This window comes from Oryx dammah, unplaced genomic scaffold (assembly GCF_014754425.2).
Source record: "Oryx dammah isolate SB20612 unplaced genomic scaffold, SCBI_Odam_1.1 HiC_scaffold_12, whole genome shotgun sequence".
In the NCBI taxonomy this organism is placed as follows: Eukaryota; Metazoa; Chordata; class Mammalia; order Artiodactyla; family Bovidae; genus Oryx; species Oryx dammah.
Genome location: NW_024070196.1, coordinates 66,262,488 through 66,274,704, shown reverse-complemented (window position 1 = coordinate 66,274,704; position 12,217 = coordinate 66,262,488).

Here is a 12,217-nt window from a genome sequence, read left to right as displayed (position 1 = left end):
GGATAGAGACGAGTGGAACGGGAAAGGAAGAGGTGAAACAGACACAGTCAGCCAGAGAGAGAGGGAGGGGGCCGAGGAGAGAGAGGGAAGAAAGGAAGAGACAGAAGGGGGGCAGGTGGACGATTAAATGAGGGAGTGAAAAGGAAAAATGGGCAGGTAACAGAGGAGCAAGTCGTTCTTGTAGCTGCTCAGTTGCTCAGTCGTGTCCGACTCTCCGCGACCCCACGGACTGCAGCACGCCAGGCTTCCCTGTCCTTCACTGTCTCCTGGAATTTGTTCAGACTCATGTCCATTGAGTCAGTAGTGCCAGCCAACCATCCCATCCTCTGCCGCCCTCTCTCCCTTTGCCTTCAAGTAAGGGGAAAGAAAAGGGAAAAAAAAGATGTCGAGATTATTTTCCAGAAGTCTAAGGGCAAGTGGATGGACCCTTGGGCCTGGCCTCAGACAGGCCTAGGTTTGATTCGCTTCCAGACCATGTGACCCTGGTGTATTCTTGCCACGACCCCACGCCCCCACCCCCAGACCTCAGGCTCCACATCTGTGAAATCAGCGTGCCGGGGCTGAGGTCTCTGAGCCTTCTCCTGGGAACACCCGGGAGGGTGAAAACCCAGCAGGAAGAAGGGGGCGGCTTGTATTTTGTCAGGGACTCGGCCTCTCGTAGCCCCTGAGATGGGAGGATTTCTTGGCCCCGCAGGAACAGGGTTGCAAGTCCTCTGGAGAGAAGTTTGATTTCTGTATTTACTTTGGGGCCGATCCTGACATCTAGCAGCTAGAGATTAGCTGCTTCCAAGGCCAATGAGATTGCATCTCTGTGTGTGTGTGTGTGTGTGTGTGTGTGTGAGTTCACACAGCTTAGTGACGCCCCATCCCAAGACTTTACAGCACCTATATCCCCCATGGTCCTGGGGGGCTGGACTCTGGACCCAACCAGGAAGACCAGCCTCAGGCTCCCAAGGTGTTTGGTGCATGCCCAGGGCCTGCGGTGGCCCAGCCATGCCTCTGCCATCTCCCACGGGGACCAGCAAAGAGAATCCAGACCCAGGATGGCCCTGAGAGTGAGGAGGGTGGTGAGATGATGGGAAAGGGAGCCTGAGGTCAGTTGGGGCTCAAGGCACCGTCCCAGCTCTGAGCCCCTCTTCCTCATCTGTGAAATGGGCGCGGCGTTACCCTGGGGTCTGTCTCATAGGGTCGCTTGACCCCCGTCCTCCTGGGTCCCCGCCCCTGCCGGGCCCTCCGCACTGTCCTGCTTGTGCTGTGTCTCTGCCTCCAGCTGTGGGCTGTGAAGGGGCAGGGGCCATGCCTGCCTGGCTCGCTGGTCACCCAGAGTCTGGCGCGGGGGAGGTGCCGGCCAACATTAGCGTCCTTGTTAATGCCTTCCTACTGCGTGCTTCCTCCAGCTGATGTTTGCATCTGCCTTGACCTGGAGGCATCAGTCCCAGGGGGTTTTATCCCAGCCCCTGCACCGTGTCTCTGTGAGACGGGGGGTACAACACCTGGGGCCTCAGTTTTCCCATCTGTGAAATGGGTCTCAGCTTTCCATGTTGCCCACCCCTCTGGGTTGTAGGGAGGATAAGGGGAAAGGGGAGGGGAGGGTCTGTCTGATGTTGGTTGGATGGGGTGGCGGGCTGGTTTACAGGAGCACTGGATTGGGAGTATGGGGGTCTATGTTGAGACTGGCAAGAGTTGGTGGGATACAGGGCATCAGGTTTCCCACCTGTGACTAGCCCAACCCGGGGCCCCTGCTCACTCCCAGGTCCCCTGGCTCCTGACTCTGGCTCCAGCCCCCAGCTGTCTTTTATTCTCCTATCTCCCCACTCTGCTAGGCAGGTTCGTCTCTGTCCTCTCTGCTCACCTCCTGCCCCCATTCATCCCTGGTCAGAGGTCATGGTGGGGGAAGGGCCTCCCCAGCCTCCGCTCCTGCCTGCCTGGCAGAGGTTTATCTGTAATCTAACGCCAGCCTCAGGGACAAGGGGTCAGGGGCTCCGCTGGAATGAAAGAGGGGACTAGGAGGGACTCCTGCAAGAAGGAGCTGGGGGGAAGGGAAGCTGGTGGTGGGAGGGTCTGGGCTGATCCCTCTCTGTTCTTTGAAGGCCCCCTGAGGGGTGCACCTCCAACTCCCTGGGCAAGTCATCCATCCTCTCAAAGCCTCGGTTTCGTCCCTTGTGCAGCAGGGTCCGCAGAGGATCCAGTGAGCCCCTGCACTCCTCACACGTCTCTAGGGGCCCTTGGCTCTTTCACTCCAACAGCCGCTCTCCTGCCTGCGGAGAACACAGGCTGCAAAAGCTGCTGCCCTGGCAAGGGGAGGTCGAGCCGGGAATTAAAACCAGTTCTCTGTGTCTCCTGGGCCATGCACGCACTTCTCCCGGCAGACTGGCGGAAGTAAAAATCCCGAGCTCAGCTTTCCTGAATTTTCAGGAGGAGAGTGAACTGTCTCCCACTCCTCTGCACTGTGGCACCTCTTCTGTGTGGCAGCTTGCAACTTTCCGGAGGAGGTGACAGAATATTTATGAAGGAGTTTCATAGAAGGTGCCAACCTGAAAGAGGCAGAGAAGGGCATCTTTGGTGGCGGGAACAGCACCTGCGAAGGCACAGCGTCATGGAACAGGAGTGTTTGCAGAGAAGGGGCGGGAGTGAGGGAGGCTTGGAGGAGTAGAGTAGGAGTCCTCGTCTGGAGAGGCGAACCGGGCTGGGCTGCATCTCTGGCTGTCGCTGGATAGTTTCAAGCAGATTCCTTTTCAGAAAATTCTTCCTGGGGGCAGGGCTGGGCGGATACCCAATTGACTAGGACAAGTCTGGATGGAGGAGACTATTTCAGAGGTAGGTGTCTGTAGGAATAAGCCAAACGTAAGAGTCAGATGTTCAGGTGAGATGCATCCAAGTCCAGGGATGTTCAGGGCTGGAATTTGCAGCACAGCACCTGTCTGCAGGGAGGGTGAGGAAGAGGGAGAAGTTGAAGGTAAAGTCTAGATCTCTAACTTGGGCAGCTCGGTGGAAGGTGGAGGCATTCCATAAAACAGGGGTCAGTGGGCAGTTTGGGGGCAAAGAAAAAGAGTTTAGATGGACCTACATCACGTCTGAGGAGTTGGAGAGAGTATCAGTTACCTACGACCACAATTATGCTGCCTAACAAATAGCCGCTGAAGCTCAGTGGAATTTAGTGATCAATAATCATTCAGCTTGTGTGTCCATGGCACTTAGGGGCTCTGAACTGGGCTGGGCTGATCTTCTCTGAGACGGTCCTGGAGGGGTCGGCTGCCAACTCATCTAGGTTCGGCTCCACACAGCCTATCCTGCAGCAGGCTGGCACCAGCGTGTCCTCACAGCCTCCGCAGAGATGCAGGAAGCCCAATCGCACGAGCGCTTTCCAAGCCTCTGCTCCCATCGTGTTTGCTAGCATCCCGTTGGCCAAAGCAGGTGACTGAGCCCAGAGTCAGAGGGGGAAGGGCTCTGCCAGTCACGTGGTCAAAGCCATGGATACAGAGAGGGGGAAAGATGGCAGCCAAGAGGGGGTGTCCAGCCAGCCACATGGAGGAACCAGAGGACTGTTGTGTACCCACGACTGGAGATTTGAGGCTGTGGACTGTGGACAGTCCCTGAAGCCTGGGGAGGGCAGTGGCTGCCCAGACCAGTGTTGTAGCTGAGAGGGGAGCCAGAGCTCTTCTTCCTTGACACCTCCCCATCCTCCTCGACTTCTCATAGAAGAGAAAACCCCGGAGATCAGACGGCCATGGAGGCCTTGCCTGGCATGCATGTAGTAGGTGCGCAACAAAATACCAGCAGAAGGAGCACAGCCGGGCAGGCTGGGCGATTAACCTCCTGTGGGTCAGCAGGTAGATGCCGGGGCCCATGTGCGTTGTGGGGGGCTACAGAAGCAGAGCTGGCTGAGAGGCCCGCACCCCACATCCCCAGCGAGGAAGCACCCACTCCAGGTCCTGCTTTGAACAAAAATCGGTGGTGCATTTTCAGACCAGAAAGGCATTTGACCTGAATGAGTTCTCTCATTGTTTCCAAGGTTCTAGACCCTTCTGCTCTGTCTCCTTCCCTCCTCCCAGCAGTCCCAGGAAGAGGCAAACTTGTAAACTGCCAACCCCCGCCTCCCAGCCCCCTACAGGTGGAGAGCCTGGAGGAACAGCAAAGCCCAAGCTCAGACATGCTCCCAGTGGCTGGGGTTGGAAACTGGTGTCTAGGTGGCAATAGTGGTAAAGGACTAGGCTGCCAGTGCAGGGGACGTAAGAGATGCAGGTTCAATCCCTGGGTCGGGAAGATCCCCTGGAGGAGGGCATGGCACCCTACTCCAGTGTTCTTGCCTGGAGAACCCTATGGACAGAGGAGCCTGGCGGGCTACAGTCCATGGGGTCGCAAAGAGTTGGACAAGACTGAAATGACTTAACACTCTCGCATGCCACATGCCCAAGCCTCAGCTCTCCCCACCGCAGCCCCCGGCCCCGCTCTAGGGGGCTTCCTCCTTTATTCTGCGGCACGAAATCCGTGGTTTGGTGACAGGGGAGTGTTTAGTCAGGCAGCGTGCCTGGATGACGACCCCCCACGGAGCCACCCAGCCCTCCCCTCCTCAGCCAAGACTGGTTCCCTTGGAGGGATTTTTTTTTTTTTTAAGGCAAGAAACAGCAGGAAAATCTCTCTCCCGCTGCTTCTTGTATTTCCTTTATAGTTTCCTTTGTTCTATATTTAATTTTTTGTTTTAAACCCGGTTGAAGAGAGATGGGCGAATCACCGGTGGTTATGATTTATTATTTATGGCGACGCCTACGTTGCTTTAATCGTGCCTTCTGTCCCTTTCCTATTCTACATAGTTGAAGGACAACCCAAGGAAATTGTCCAAGGCATCGGAGGCTCCTGTTTATTTCTATGTGGCAACCTGTTGGAAGAAAGCAAGACTCATTTGCTGGAGGGCAGGCGGGGTGGGAGCGGGTATGCAGGCTCTTGGCTTTGCTCACAGAGTGGAGATGTGACCCTGGGCCTTGGGGGAGCCAGAGGAATGAGCCTGGGGTAACCTCTCCTTGACTTCGCTGGTGGTCCAGTGGCTAAGATTCCACTCTCCCAACGCAGGGCCCCAGGTTCCACCCCTGGTTGGGGGATTCGATGCCACGTGTGGCAGCTAAGATCCTGCAGGCTGCGACTAAGACCCGGTGCAGCCAGACTAATAGATAAAATAAAGAACTTAATACTTTGGGCTTCCCTGATGGCTCAGACGGTAAAGAGTCTGCCTGAAATGTGGCAGACCTAGGTTCGATCCCTGGGACAGGAAGATCCCCTGGAGAAGGAAATGGCAACCCACTCCAGTGTTCTTACCTGGTGAATTCCACGGACAGAAGAACCTGGTGGGTTATAGTCCATGGGGTCACAAAGAGTCAGACACGACTGAGCAACTAACACACCCTCTCCCTGGTGAGTCGGCATGGCCTTCAGGCAGCACGGAATGGTGTCACAAGGCTACTTGTTGATTCTGTGACTAATTGGTCCCCCCAATTCTGTGGCTTCTGGTTACCCTGGCCTCTTCCCCTCCAATTTCTATGAACTCCCGGCTCCCTGCCACACCTCCAATAGCACTTACGCAGAATAGTAACCCTCTTCCAAAATCCTAATACAAATTATAATGATCAACAATGCATGTGTGTGCATGCTAAGTCACTCAGTCATGTCCAGCTCTTTGTGACCCCATGGACTGTAGCCTGCCAGGCTCCTCTGTCCATGGGGATTCTCCAGGCAAGAACACTGGGCTGCATTGCCGTGCCCTCCTCCAGCAGATCTTCCCAACCCAGGGATCAAACCGGAGTCTCTAGTGTCCACCCGCATTGGCAGGTGGGTTCTTTACCACTCACACCACCTGGGAAACCCAACAATGCATAAGAGCTGATATTTATGGAGAGCTTTGCCGTAGACAAGCGCCAACAATGTGCTTTGTATGAATCATGTTATTTAGACTCAGCCCCTGAGGTGGTTGTTGCTGTTCGGTTACTCAGTCATGTCCAACTCTCTGCGACCCTATGGATTGCAGCACACCAGGCTTCCCTGTCCCTCACCACCTTTTGGAGCCTGCACAAACTCATGTCTACTGAGTTGGTGATGCCATCCAACCGTCTCATCCTCTGTCTTCTGCTTCTCCTCCTGCCCTCAATCTTTCACAGCATCAGGGTCTTTTCCAACGAGTCGGCTCTTTGCATCAGGTGGCCAAAGTATTGGAGCTTCAGCATCAGTCCTTCCAAGGAATATTCAGGGTTGATTTCCTTGAGAATGGACTGGTTTGATCTCCCTTCAGTCTGAGGGACTCTGAAGAGTCTTCTCCAGCACCACAGCTCAAAGGCATCTGTTCTTTACAGGTGAAAATACTGAGGCCACATGGAGGTAAGGAACTTGCCCAAGGAAGCAGTGAAGCTGGACAGGAACCTACCACTGCCTCTGAGGCCTGAGCTCTTATCTAGGAGACCATCTACCTCCAGGACCAGAGCAGCCAGGCAGGAAGGCAGAGGGAGTTTCCCCGATGCAGGAGCCCAGAACCCGGATGCTGGGCTCTGGGACCGAGGGGGCTTCCTCCCCGCTTCCCAGAGTGATGGTGCCCCCACCTTTAGGTCAGGGCCCTGGCATGTGGCTCTCTCTGGGATCCTGCTGTCTGTAGCAAGGGCTTCCTATGCTGGACACCGCAAGGCCGAGCAAACTGCAGCTTCTGATTCTGGCAGAGGATGCTTCTGGAAGCTATGCAACCAAGAGTGAGTGTGAACACTGGAGAGTGTGTGAGTGTGTATGTGACTGTGAACATGTGACTGATGGGTGAGCGGAGGTACATACAGGGACAGCAGTCAACAAAGACCCACTTCAGGGACTTCCCTGGTGGTCCAGTGGCTAAGACTCCACGCTGCCAATGCAGGGGGCCCCGGTTCGATCCCCAGTCAGGGAACTCGATCCTACATGCTGCAACTAAGAGCTCGCCTGCCAAAGTAAAGATCCTGCATGCCGCAATGAAGACAGAAGGTCCCGTGTGCTGTGATGAAGACCTAGAGCAGCCAGATAAATACATACAGATATAAATACAAAAAAGGGAAAGAAGAAGGCCGACTGCAGTGCCCAAGGAAGCCCCTGATGCTGGCTTCTGCTCTGCGCTGCAGGGCACAGGTCCCGGGCTCACCCCAGCCTATTCTCCTCAGCCTGGCATGCAGGGATCTCGCCGCCCGACTCCCTGTCCCTCCCACTACCACCTTCCCCCCCGCCGCCCTCTAATCGCCCATCTGCCTCTTCTCACGCGACACCTTTTATTTCCCCACCTCCACACGTGTTCCACTGCCCTTGCCCTCGAAGTCAGCTTTCCCATGGTCTCCTCCTTCCCAAGTGCTTTCCACTCCACAAAACCCTGTTCAGTTACCACCTCCTCCATGAGACGCACACGGCGGGATGCTCGCTCGGAAGCTCTCAAAACACAGCCTCCGACCCTAAACATGGTCCTCTCGAGGGTAGGATTTTGTCTCTGCTTCACCGCTGTGTCCCGTGTCTGGGACGCCACCCGGCACAGCAGATGTGCCCAATATAAATTGGATGAATCAGTGAGTAAATTCCCTTTTCTCCCCTGTTGTACCATCAGGAGGTCAGAAACTATTGGGAAAAAGAAAGAGAGGAGGGGCTGGAGTCAACAGATTGGGTTGGAATCCTGGCCTCCCCATCTATTTAAGCTGTAGGGCCCTGAGCAAAATACCCTCTCTGAACTGCTCTATTTCTGTGAAATTGGCAGTAATGATACATTCCTGAACAACGGCGTGGCATTCGGTCCACACCTTCGGTGTAACGGATGGAGAGGAGCCAGGAGTCAAGAATGCCTCACCTGGAGGTTCCAACGCAGGGTCTGCATCTCTTGGAACCAACAGGGCTGCGGGACAGCCCCCTACCCTTGCCAGTGACTGGTTTGCACATGTGCTGGAGAAAGCAGCGCTGAAAACGGTGATTACAGGCAGCCTATCAATTAGCCGACGTTCAGGAATCCGATCATAGCCGTCAATCGGTGATTGCCAATCTGCATATTTATTCAGTATCATTAATTATGCACCATGCAGCATTAATCCCCATCATATGCATGTGTGAACGCCGTGGAGCAAGGCTTCGGGGCCTGTCGGCGGGAGGATGCTGGAGGAAGCTGCTGGGATGGTGTGTGTTTGGGGTGGGGGTGGGGGGTGCCTCTCATGTGGCGGCAGCCAACTGGCATGGAGGCAGACTGAGCGCTGTCTTGGCACCAGCTCCGGAAACTGGGTCTGGTCTGGCTCTTTATTGAAACTTGGGGTTGCAAACTGGTGGATGGCAGGACTGATCCAGCCCACAGGTGTGCTTTGTTGGCCTGATCGGTAATGAAAAAAAAAAGGGAAATGATGCATTTAATGTGGGTGTGCCAGTTTGCCATAGTCCTCACCCTTCCTTATTGCCTCATATACCACTTACTGGATTCTCTAAGTTTCCGGCCTGGCCCCTGGGGCATTTGAATCGGGCATCTACAGATCAAGGTGTCTTCAGCCATTAAAACATTATTGCCCCCATAAGGAAGCGTTTTAGACATTTCTCCCTACTTGTCCCTTCTCCCCCTGGTGAAATTTTAATACCACAGATATATTGGAAAAGTATTCTTGCTCTGTATGTATAGCTGTGAGATTTTTGTTGTTTTTCCTCGATGGGCAAAGTTCACCCTTGCTGAGAATGCATCCTCTAGGCTATGGGGTTGCAAGCCTGTCTCTTAGTGGCTCCCAAGATGGTGGGGTAAGGATAGAAGGGGGGTGTCAAGGAGGTGATTTGATTTGTGTAACTCATTTCTCTTTCACTTTCCACTGGATGAACCCTCCATACATGCCCCAAGCCTTCTCTTACTTCCCCCTAAACTAGCTCCTGATGCTGGGAAAGATAGAGAGCAGGAGGAGAAGGGGGCGACAGAGGATGAGATGGTATTATCGACTCAGTGGGCACGAGTTTGAGCAAACTTCGGAGATAGTGAAGGACAGGGAAGCCTGGCGTGCTGCAGACCATGGTGCTGCAGAGTCAGACACGACTGTGTAACTGAACAACCACAAGCTAGCTCCAGGAGGTCCATATTCTACTCATGTGGTCTTGCTGCTCCGACCCGACCTCTATCCAAATACTCAAGACACAGGTCAGGTGTCCCCTCCTCCAGGGTTTGATCAGTTAAAACGGTGAACAATTGATCAGTTAAAACAGTGAACAGTGAACAAGAATTCATGTGAAAAAAAAATTGTACATGAGTATTTTAGTGTCAGAGGGGGAAGTCTCTTAGGGAATCACAATTTCTCAACTTGTATTTTGCAAATGAATAAATCAAAGCTCAGAGAGGGCAAGGGATTTGCCCAAACCTTCACAGCAAACCAGGAAGAGGCAATGACTATGACCAGATTTTGAAGCCAATACTTTGCATCCACCCCATTTACTCACTAAGGCAGGTTTATTCACCTTCGCATCATCTGGGCCTGGCACAGAGATGGTCCTTCTGGAGAGTCATAGAGCACGTCAACACATTAATTCATTAAAGGCTCTGACAAGTCCTGCAGGATACAAGTGATTTTAGTTTTTCATACTGCAGCTTTTTTTGATCTCGTGTTTGATCACTGAGTATAAAACTTCTACATGCCATGTATGCAGGCACCAGAAGATAAAAACTACAACCTCCAGCTCGTCCCACACGGGGAACCACACAGAATCTAACAAGAGTGAAACAGATAAAGAAATCCTGCTATGCTCACACAGTGGAATGTTATCCAGCAGTGAAAAATGAACGACCCTTAGCTCCTGGCAACAAGATGAATGAGTCTTGCTGCACAACGTTGAAGGCAAGAAGCCAGACGCAAAATAACACTGACATTATTGGTAAGAATAATAGTAATAATACTATTATTCCATTTACATAAAATCCAGAAATAGGCAATAGGAAACCATGTTTTTCTCTGATCTAAAGAAAACCCAGGAAGTGATAATCATCAGAGTCAGGAGGAGGGGAAGGAGAGGTATGGAAGAGGGGCAAGCAGGTGTTTCTGAGATCTCGTTTTTTGTCTGGTATGTAGATATTTGCTGGATAATTAATCATGAAATTGTGCAAAACTATATTTTCTGCGCTTTGCCGTATGTTAGTTACGTTTCACGATTGAGAGAATAACAAAGCTTCTGCTGGCTTGGGCTCTAGGGACAGGATGGAGGCTGGGAGACCGGAGGGGAGGCTGCCACAGCCGCCCAGATATAAGACGATGGTCACCTGGAGTGGCGGGGTGGGGGCATGGTGGCGATGGGGACAGAGAGAAGCAGAGGGATTCCCGAGGGATTTAGCAGATAATTTGGTGACTTCCGGCGTGCTCGCCGGTGCTTTAGGCTTCTGGCTTTTAAGCACACCTTCGAGGACCTCTTTACCACTGTCCTTGGTCATCAGGACCGGGAGGCCAGATGGGGTGCCTGGTGGCGGCAGGACAGGGAGGATGTGGAGAGCATCAGAGAAGCCCACGGAAAGGTAGCCAGGGAAAGAGATGGGGACTGAGTGCAAAGAGAGAGTGGTGAAGAGAGAGGTGCTCGGAGCTGTCAGCATGGGGGCCCCAGGCACCGGGCCCTCCAGGAGCCATGTCTAGGGGTCCATTTATCAGCCAGCACGCACAGGTGGGGTGGCGGGCTGGCCGGGATGACCCGTGCCAATGCAGCTGGAGAAGGGGGTGGAGGTCAAGGATGGACCGCACCCGGGCCCCCAGCCCTCCCTTCTCCGTCCTTATTTTCTAGCCCCTTCTCTCCCACCCCCTGGGGTCGGCCACAGTGTTTTCTGTCTGGCCGGCCGTGCCTGGCTGTGCTCGGGAACACAGGCCCCTTCAGAGGTGGCCCCTGAGCCAGCCGAGCTGTCCGGGCCCTGACAAACTCTTGAGGGAAGCGGGCGTCGCAGCCCCAGCTGTGTAAATGTTTTTGGTTTTCCTGCTGAGGCTGGGGGTTGAGTCAGCGCCAAGACAAGCCTCGCTTGAGTTTTCTTTGGCAAGGCATCCCGGCTCAGGAATGTCAGGCGAACTTTCCAAATGGGATGGTTTGTCGGTGGGACCTCAGGCTGAAAGCTGAGCCCGGGTACACTCTGCCATCATCTAATTACTGCATCCCAATTAGAGCTGGAGAAGGAGTGCCCCGGCGGCTCAGATGGGACCTATTTTCTCTGTTCACCCTCCTCCTGCGGGAGGGGCTGGGGCCCTTCAGGGGGGTTTTCCTGTGGGCTCCTCGAGTGGGCATGGGTGTGAAGGTGGCTTTCACCATCCACAGGGTGATGAGCTCTCGGGGACAGGGGTGGGGTGCGTTTGTGAAGCTGGGAGAAAAGTGCATGAAATCACTGGGAGGTGTAGGTTTTCCTTCTCATTGTTGAATCTCCCTTGGTTCAAGAAAACCTGGACTTTGCTTGGGATATCTTACAGAAGAGAAAACCTAGAGCGGGCCTTCTAAATGCAGAATCCTCCCGGGGCAGATGAATTACCTAAATGAGTGAAGCTGGCTGAGAGTGAGGCAATATGGAGGGGTGGGGACTGGGGCAGACTGGCGATCTCACCTCCAGGATGGATGCTTCTCGGCTTAGGCTGACCTTGGCTCTGGGTGAACGTGATTCTGATGTGGCCAAACTTCTAAAGTTCTAAGAGACCAAAAAAATATTCTGTATTTTATGTGAAATCCTTCAATCTTGAAATGTTGGCAACTAATTCAATTAGGAAAAAAAAAAAAATTGAATGGAGGGCCAAACTAAACACATCTGGGAGCCGAATGGAGCCTCCAGACCACGCATGTGTGACCTCTGGGCTCTAACTTCCTGACCCGTGACTGCAAGCCGAGGGGACAGATGGAAAGAGCAGCCTCATCCACAACAATAGCAAGAACAAAAGCCTTTGGTCCCTGCTCTGGGCTCACCCGGTGGTGCTGAGCTCTTTCTATGATGTGTTTTGCTTCATTCTCATGCCCATCTGCTGGGCAGGTATCACCATGCCCATTTTACAGATGGGAAGACTCAAGTCCTCAGGAAGGAGTGTATCTCAGGCAAGGTCACACAGCTGACAGGACAAGTGGCAGAGCAAGGACTCAGTCCCAGGCCTGTCTGGCTCCCAGCCCTGGGCTGAGGCTCTGAGATTTGCTTCTTTGCTGCTATCGTTGCAATCATTCATCCGCTCGCTCATTCATTCATCTCTTCTGTCAACCTTTACTGAGCTCTTACTGTGTGCCA